This window comes from Eucyclogobius newberryi, unplaced genomic scaffold (assembly GCF_026437365.1).
Source record: "Eucyclogobius newberryi isolate DKJ021-1_F unplaced genomic scaffold, fEucNew1.0.hap1 SCAF_2, whole genome shotgun sequence".
NCBI lineage: Eukaryota > Metazoa > Chordata > Actinopteri > Gobiiformes > Gobiidae > Eucyclogobius > Eucyclogobius newberryi.
Window position 1 is genome coordinate 45,242,313 of NW_027315834.1, and position 9,320 is coordinate 45,251,632.

The window sequence follows — 9,320 nt, forward strand, 5'->3', positions numbered from 1 at the left end:
GAAAGTTGTGAAAAGCAATTCCTAAACTCGTCAAGGTGAATCAGAATCAGTCAGGTAAGTGCATAATAACTCTGGATCACTGTCAGCGGTTTGAAATGAACTTGTTTGTAAGACGGTGCGGATCAAGTAGAGCAGCTTTAGCTTGCTATGCTGAGAATTACCGTATTTTCCGGACTATATGTTGCACTGGAGTATGAAATGCGGATGCAAGTGTGAAAATAACAAATAATATCACATATAAGTCGCTCCGGAGTATAAGTATACAAGTATAAGTCGCACCCCGGCCAAAACTATGAAAAAAGGTGCAACTTGTAGTCCGGAAAATACGGTATGATTTAGGATTGGCTAGCAATATGTGGGCCTTTCACTGTAAGTTGTTGATAAATGTAAACTTTAAACTTATATCATGAACTTTGGGATGTTTTATTAGCATTTGAGGTTAAACTAAGAGAGAAAAACTGTGTCAATCTGTGTGATTGCGAAATGTAGAGTAACAGTATTTCATTTAGATACCGTTTGTGTCTGATTTACAGTTATAATAAAGCCTGTTCAGGTAAAAAAATTATGGTTGTATAAAAGAAAAGGGCCATTTAGAGAAAAGAGACGGTATGTTTAAGCGTCATTACCGTATTTTCCGGACTATAAGTCGCACTGGAGTATAAGTCGCACATCCAAAAATGCATAATAGAGAAGAAAAAAAACATGTATAAGTCGCACTGGAGTATGAAATGCAGTTGCAAGTGTGAAAAAACAAATCACATATAAGTGGCTCCAAAGTATAAGTATAAGTATAAATATAAGTATATGTCGCCCCCCGGCCAAAACTATGAAAAAATACTTTTCCTTATAGTCCGGGAAATTTGGTATTATGGTAAATCCAGATGATTGATCAATAAACTGGAGGCTTTCAGGTATTGGTTTGTTCCATCTGCTTGTTTTCACTCGCCTTTGTGCTCCGCTTGAGTCAATAAGAACACTACTATGAGTGCAGCATGTCCAGGCACAAAGTACTCAAACCACCGAGCACATTTCATCCCTCTCGTGACGCAATGTCCAGGTGTCGGTTGTGTTACTTTCAATCAGTCGGGAAACGTATCATTTACGGTGTCGCTGTACGTGCTCCACAGTTTGAACATCTGTTTCAGCCATTGCCCAATTCAACAAGACTAAACGCGAGTCTTCTGCGATACCGTATCTTACTCACACATGTCGCAGTAACTAAGCACACTTTACACAATTCATTCGCCGATATACAGGAGTTTACCGTATTTTTTAGAGTATGAGTCGCATTTATTTTTCATAGTTTGTCCAGGTACGACTTATATGTGATATTATTAACACATTCCTCTTCCTCTGGAGTTTGTGGAGTTGTTTAGAAGTGACACAGAGGAAGAAGAATTCAATGGATTTAGTGATTTGGGGTAAAACTGATGCTTTGGTAAACTTGTTAGCATGTTCTTTATGCTATAATTATCTGAATAACTGTTCATATGTTACGTTAACATACCAGACACTTACCACAGTTCTGTCTGTGCCTCATGTAGCTGAAGGTGTTAGCGTTAGCATACGTACTCTTGGATTTTATCAAATAAATATCCCCCCAAAAATGCAACTTATTCTCCAGTGCGACTTATATATGTTTTTTTATTCTCTATGATGCATTTTTTGGCTGGTGCGACCGGAAAATACGGTATTAACTATACATTTATACACTGTTACGAGCATGCACTGTCCAAATGTTGCCTCAGATATTTAAAGTTGGGATAATATAAGATGTAAAACCAGTAGAAATCACAGTAAACTACTCGAGTGCAAACATTTGTCAGTTGTCAAGAGCAACAGGTTTAAGATAAGATAAGATAAGATATTCCTTTATTGTCCCACATGGGGAAATTTCATTGGTGCAACGCAGGTAGATACAGAGATAGATACAGAAGAACAGATCACTTATAGGAAGTCTGAAAAACACTTTCAGTAGAAGATCTCCTATAAATAAATAAAAACTCCCATAGACAAATAAATAAATAAATACATAAATACCATTGCATGTGATCACGACAGTAATTGCACATGAATATGTGTCACGACGGCACATGGATTGCACATGAATTTCACATGAATTGCACATGAATTCCAACAGCAATTGCACATATGACAGAATTGCACATCAGTATTAGGTTAGGTCAGTATTGCGAGTGTTCAGTACTAACAGTTTTTGTTATAAAGTCTGACAGCAGCAGGAAGGAAAGACCTACGGAACCTTTCCTTCGCACATCGAGGGTGGATCAGTCTCTCACTGAAGCTGCTCTCCAGAGCAGAGAGAGTGTCCTGCAGGGGGCGACACTCATGGTCCAGCATAGATGTGAATCTAGCCAGGACCCTCCTGTCCCCCACCTCCTGCACCGAGTCCAGAGCACAGCCCAGGACGGAGCTGGACTTCTTGATGACTCTGTCCAGCTTCTTCCTCTCCCTCTCTGTGATGCTGCTGCTCCAGCAGGCCACACCTACAGGAGCTGATGCCACCACAGAGTCATAGAAGGTCTTCAGGAGTGGCCCTGTCACTCCAAAAGACCTGAGTCTCCTCAGGAGGTAGAGCCGACTCTGGCTCTTCCTGTACAGTGCGTCTGTGTTATGAGTCCAGTCCAGTTTGTGGTTCAGATGAACACCCAGGTACTTGTATGAGTCCACTCTCTCAATGTCCCGTCCCTGGATGTTCACTGGTGAGGGGGCAGTGGGGTGGCGTCTGCGGAAATCCACCACCATCTCCTTGGTCTTCCCCACGTTGATGAGGAGGTGGTTCCGCTGACACCAGTCCACAAAGTCCTGCGCCAGTCCTCTGTATTCCGCGTCATCGTCGTCCGTGATGAGTCCGATGATGGCAGAGTCGTCAGAGAACTTCTGCAGGACACAGCTGTCCGTGTCATGTCTGAAGTCTGCAGTGTAAAGGGTGAAGAGAAAGGGCGCGAGGACAGTGCCCTGGGGCGCCCCCACACTGCAGGTCCGAGTGTCAGACACACAGTTCCGGGCTCTCACAAACTGGGGTCGGTCTGTGAGGTAGTCCAGGATCCACTCTGCCAGGTCATACTCCACACCAGCCGTCTCCAGCTTGTCCCTCAGGAGCAGCGGCTGGATGGTGTTGAAGGCACTGGAGAGATTGAAGAACAGGATCCTCACAGAGCTGCCAGGCTTTTCCAGGTGAGAGAGAGAGCGGTGCAGCAGGGAGATGACGGCGTCCTCCACTCCGATGCCAGACCGATATGCAAACTGCAGCGGGTCCACGGCTGAGCTCACGGTGGAGCGGAGGTGGTCCAGGACTAGCCGCTCCAGTGTCTTCATCAGGTGGGACGTGAGAGCCACTGGCCTGAAGCTGTTGAGGTCTTTGGGGCGCGGTGTCTTAGGCACAGGTACCAGACAGGAGGTCTTCCAGACCTGTGGTACCACCCTCAGCTTCAGGCTCATGTTGAAGACATGCTCCATAACTCCACACAGTTCATCTGCGCAGGACTTAAGGAGCCTGGGGCTGATGCCATCAGGTCCTGCTGCCTTCCTCACTTTAATCCTCTTCAGCTCACTCCTCACCTGTGCTGCTGTGACAGTCAGTGGTTGGCAGGGGGACCGTGTGCTGGGGGGATGGGTGAGTCCAGGCGAAGTGGGGAGCTGATGGTCCGGGGCAGATAAGCGAAGAGGAACAGATGCAGGGCATTGTCCAGCTGTGGAAGAGGGAGCATGCAGCTGTGCAGGGGGAGGGGCGGGTGACCGATCAAACCTCAAGAAGTGAGCATTTAAATCATTCACCCACTGTAGATCCCCCTCTGTCTGGGCAGGGGGGATTTTGAAGCCCGAGATGGTTTTCAGGCTCCTCCACACTCCCTGAATGTTCTTTTGCTGCAGCTGCTCCTCCATCCTCCTCTTGTAGCCGGCCTCAGCCTGCCTGATCTTCCTCCTCAGCTCCTTCTGCACAGTCCTCAGCTCCTCCTTGTTCCCTGACCTGAAGGCTCTCTTCTTCTCCTTCAGCAGAGCCTTCAGTTCACGGTTAATCCATGGCTTGTTGTTTGGAAAACACCGCACCGTCCGGGAGGGAACAATGTTCTCAAAACAGAAGTTGATGTAGTCCGTGATGCACTCTGTGATGGTGTTGATGTCCTCCCCATGTGGGTCATAAAGCTCAGTCCAGACAGTGGTGCTGAAGCAGTCCCTCAGAGCCTCCTCGCTCTCAGCAGACCACATCCTCACCTCACGGGACACCACAGGCTGCCTGCGCACGATGGGTTCATACACAGGCCTCAGATGTACAAGGTTGTGGTCCGAGCTGCCCAGGGGAGGGAGGGGGGAAGAGGAATAAGCCTCCTTGGTGTTGGCAAAAAACAAGTCCAATGTTCTATTCTCTCTGGTGGGGCAGGTAACATACTGGGTGTATGTTGGTAGGACAGAAGAGGGAGAAGCGTGGTTAAAGTCACCAGAGATGAGGAAGAGAGCCTGTGGATGCTGTGTTTGCAGCCTACAAGTGCAGGAGAGCAGTGCTTCACAAGCATTTTCAGCATTGGCAGACGGGGTCACATAGACTGCGATTAAAATCACATGTGAGAACTCCCGGGGCAGATAGTATGGCCTCATGCCAATAGCCAATAGTTCAATATCCTTGTTACATAGCTGCTCCCTCACTGTGCAGTGTTCGGGTTTGGACCAGCTCGTGTTCACATACACCGCCAGACCTCCACCTCTTTTCTTCCCGGATTCTCTAGTTCTGTCCGCCCGCAGCAGATGAAAATTGTCCAAACCTACAATAGAGTCTGGCATTTCTGCTGTTAACCAGGTCTCTGTGAAAATCAAGACGCTGCTGTCCCTATAAATCCTCTGGGACTGCATGAGGCTCGCTATTTCCGTCATTTTATTTTGAAGGGACCTCACGTTACCCATGACTACGGCGGGAACCGACTTCCTGTTTTCTCCTCTCTTCTCTCGGAGTTTACGTCCAGCCCGTCTGCTTCGTTGCGTTTTCCTTAGGATATCCGCCGGGATAACGTGACGATCTCCGGGTAAGACGACAGTTCTCCGCAGTTTCATGAGTTCCTCCTTTGTGTAAACGCGGTACGGCGCCGGGCGGGGGGCGGGGCCGGAGCCGGGGGACTCAGAGCCAAGACACATCGCAACGACACGACGAAAACACTCAATCCAGCCGAATAAAGTCAAAACAAGTTAATTTAAAGCGATTCCAGTGCGTGTCCCGATCGTTCGTGAAGTTCCTCTTTCATATAAACGTGTATATAAACGTGTACCGACGACACGCCGTACTTTAGCGCGGCCGGAGGGCGCGGGGGGGAGGGGCTGGTGGGCTCACTCGGAGCTAGCTCACGTCACAACAACACAACGAACGCAACGAAAAACGCTCAAATCCAGCCGAAAAAAGTCAAAAACAGTTGAATTGAAAGTCAAAAACAGTTGTAAAAAGTGGTTTACAGCGTCCATGAAAGCTGCCGGCACTTAAAGAGGCTCTGTGTAACTTTTCCGGTAACTTTTCATGATGAACATGATGTTTTTCACAGAGGCATATGTGGAACATGATGAACATGATGTTTTTTCACAGAGGCATGTGTGGAACATGATGAACATGATGTTTTTCACAGAGGCATATGTGGAACATGATGAACATGATGTTTTTCACAGAGGCATATGTGGAACACGATGAACATGATGTTTTTCACAGAGGCATATGTGGAACATGATGAACATGATGTTTTTCACAGAGGCATGTGTGGAACATGATGAACATGATGTTTTTCACAGAGGCATGTGTGGAACATGATGAACATGATGTTTTTCACAGAGGCATGTGTGGAACATGATGAACATGATGTTTTTCACAGAGGCATGTGTGGAACACGATGAACATGATGTTTTTCACAGAGGCATATGTGGAACACGATGAACATGATGTTTTTCACAGAGGCATATGTGGAACACGATGAACATGATGTTTTTCACAGAGGCATGTGTGGAACATGATGAACATGATGTTTTTCACAGAGGCATGTGTGGAACATGATGAACATGATGTTTTTCACAGAGGCATATGTGGAACACGATGAACATGATGTTTTTCACAGAGGCATATGTGGAACACGATGAACATGATGTTTTTCACAGAGGCATGTGTGGAACATGATGAACATGATGTTTTTCACAGAGGCATATGTGGAACACGATGAACATGATGTTTTTCACAGAGGCATATGTGGAACACGATGAACATGATGTTTTTCACAGAGGCATATGTGGAACACGATGAACATGATGTTTTTCACAGAGGCATATGTGGAACACGATGAACATGATGTTTTTCACAGAGGCATGTGTGGAACACGATGAACATGATGTTTTTCACAGAGGCATATGTGGAACATGATGAACATGATGTTTTTCACAGAGGCATGTGTGGAACATGATGAACATGATGTTTTTCACAGAGGCATATGTGGAACACGATGAACATGATGTTTTTCACAGAGGCATGTGTGGAACATGATGAACATGATGTTTTTCACAGAGGCATGTGTGGAACATGATGAACATGATGTTTTTCACAGAGGCATGTGTGGAACATGATGAACATGATGTTTTTCACAGAGGCATATGTGGAACATGATGAACATGATGTTTTTCACAGAGGCATATGTGGAACACGATGAACATGATGTTTTTCACAGAGGCATGTGTGGAACACGATGAACATGATGTTTTTCACAGAGGCATGTGTGGAACATGATGAACATGATGTTTTTCACAGAGGCATGTGTGGAACATGATGAACATGATGTTTTTCACAGAGGCATGTGTGGAACACGATGAACATGATGTTTTTCACAGAGGCATATGTGGAACATGATGAACATGATGTTTTTCACAGAGGCATGTGTGGAACATGATGAACATGATGTTTTTCACAGAGGCATATGTGGAACACGATGAACATGATGTTTTTCACAGAGGCATATGTGGAACATGATGAACATGATGTTTTTCACAGAGGCATGTGTGGAACATGATGAACATCTGTGGACTGTTAGCGCTGGTTTAACAAGTGTGTCAGGTTTCAGCGCTCGACACGCTTCTTCAGCTTCTTCAGCTTCTTCAGCTTCTTCAGCTTCTTCAGCTTCTTCAGCTTCTTCAGCTTCTTCAGCTTCTTCAGCTCACAGGGAAAGACAAAGCTCACTTGACCAGGTCATGTTTAGGATCAAAACACAGAGGTAAAGGAATGTGGAACACATAATGATCCATTGTAGAAAAAGCTTCAGTTGTATCATCTGGACTCAGTTAATAATGATGTTAATGTTAATAATGATCCATGTGGAACGTAATCTTTACAGACAAATATTGATAATGGTTTAGTTAGAAACTTAAACCTCCATTTCTGTTTAAAGAAGGATTCTCTTTTTTAACATTTTTTTTAACATCTTTAACTGCTCTTTGAACCATCTCTTCTCCTGCTCAGCACCTCCACCTCACTGTCTTTGATCGAGTGGTTTACGACTTTAAGATGAAGATGACGGCGCTCTCTGGTCCTGAATTAAATCAAATCAATTCAGTTAAAGCCTCAACCTTCCAGTCGTATATAATAGTGTTTTAAACCCTGGAGCGGGACACGCCCGGGTCATTCTGATGATGACCAGGTCCTCAGTGATGATAGTAAACAAAGAGGCTAGTTTCAAGTGAAACCAAAGACTCCCTTTATCAGGAGGGCGGGGCTTACTCAGGAGGGCGGGGCTTACTCAGAGTAGGATAAATATCTGAGATCCCAGACTCGATCTGCAGATTGACAATGACTCTTGGATGAGAGTCGAAACATTTAGTTTTTCTAAAAACAGACGATACAATTATGTTACATCAATCCTGAATTATGACATGATTATTACATAAAAACGCTCTTAGATCCCAGAATTGTCATGATCCTGAAACTTCAAAAACTTGATTTTGATTCTGAGAAAGATTGTTTTTATATTATCACGCAGCCTTTTACGGTGAAGATCATTCTGAAACTAATCAAGAAAAGTTACATTTTGTAGTCATTCGCTCTCATCTTTTAACCCTTTTTTAGTTTTAAACACATCCAAATACAAACCAAACCCGTCCAGTGTTAGACTCTTATTTAAACCCTGAGGACGTTCATGCTCATCTTCAGCTTTAAAACTAATAACTCACAACAGAAGAGACAACAACTCTGACCATCCCCGTGTGTCCCGCCCCGTCCTTCCTCCACATCTCACAGGACAATGTGCTCTGGTCCCTGAGGAGACATTATCCCAGACACAGAGGGGTCTCTCTGGGCCTGATGAGGAAGAGGAAGCTGGGGGGACATGTCCTCAGCCACTTAAACACACTCACTACCAAACAAGTCCGACGTGTTACTCATGTTTTGGTCCTTTCCATCTCAATAAACGTCCCTCAGCTGCTCCAAGGTCGTTGCTGTTGTGATCGAGACCGAGTTGAGACAAAGTATTTAAAGTGAATTTGTGTTGCCATGGCTGCGTGTGGGCCCCTTCTACAAGAGAGAAGAAGAAGAGCCCTTTCCACGATGACAACTCAAAGTTAGCAGACATCTATGGCAAGAACAAGTTTATCCAAATGGCCAGGGGAGTTTAAAATGCCACAAGTATGATCTGCTTTGGCTCCTTGATCTGACATTCCTGCAGAGTCTAAACTGACATAAATACACACATTAAAGTGCTAAAATCACAGTTACACAATAAGAAAAGAGTGTTAAGTGTAAGTGTGGTAGCCGTACCTTTGTGTGCACTGTCCGGGACATGTTGAGAGGTGTGGACGCGGGGTACACGGTCGTCTCGCGCGCGTGCTGTTGTGTCCCGGGACGCTTTGACAGGGGGGAAGGTAAAAATAATAAATTATAATACGTTTTAAAAAACCCTCTTCTATGCTAAAGTGTGACGCGTCGGCCCCGCAGCGCTGCCACCGCGCTCTGCACTAAAAAAGAAAATCAGACAAAAAAAAGAAAAAGAAAACGTCCGAGCAGAAACAGGAAGTGACGTCATTACGCACGACATTGACGCACGGAGGCACCGCACGGCTCGCGCGCGCTCTCCTCTGGGTCAAACCGGTGGAGGTCAACGGCGACGCGGGGCGATTTTTGGGGCTGCAAAAGCGTCGTTTTCCCCGGTGTTCCCGTAGATGTGGAGCACGCGCGTATTCTCTGTATATTCATATTCTGAAATGTGCGTGCGTCAAGTGCGTAACGTGCGATTGGTCGAGCCGGTGCAAAGTTTAAACGCACAATATATCCACGAATACATACGTCACGAGTCATTTCC

At 45.4% G+C, this 9,320-nt stretch overlaps 1 protein-coding gene across 2 annotated transcripts in view; it reads right to left on the bottom strand.

Annotated features, from left to right (window-relative positions):
• The window catches only part of pparaa (peroxisome proliferator-activated receptor alpha a), a 36,594-nt gene extending 27,734 nt beyond the window's left edge, over positions 1 to 8,860 (bottom strand). Inside the window, exon 1 of one of the 2 annotated variants that reach the window (XM_072453234.1) lies at positions 8,780 to 8,860. The gene's annotated coding sequence lies outside the window, so the exon portion shown is untranslated. The remainder of the gene's footprint in view (positions 1 to 8,779) is intronic. The other variant, XM_072453233.1, reaches the window with a different exon arrangement.
• Positions 8,861 to 9,320: the final 460 nt, after the last annotated feature.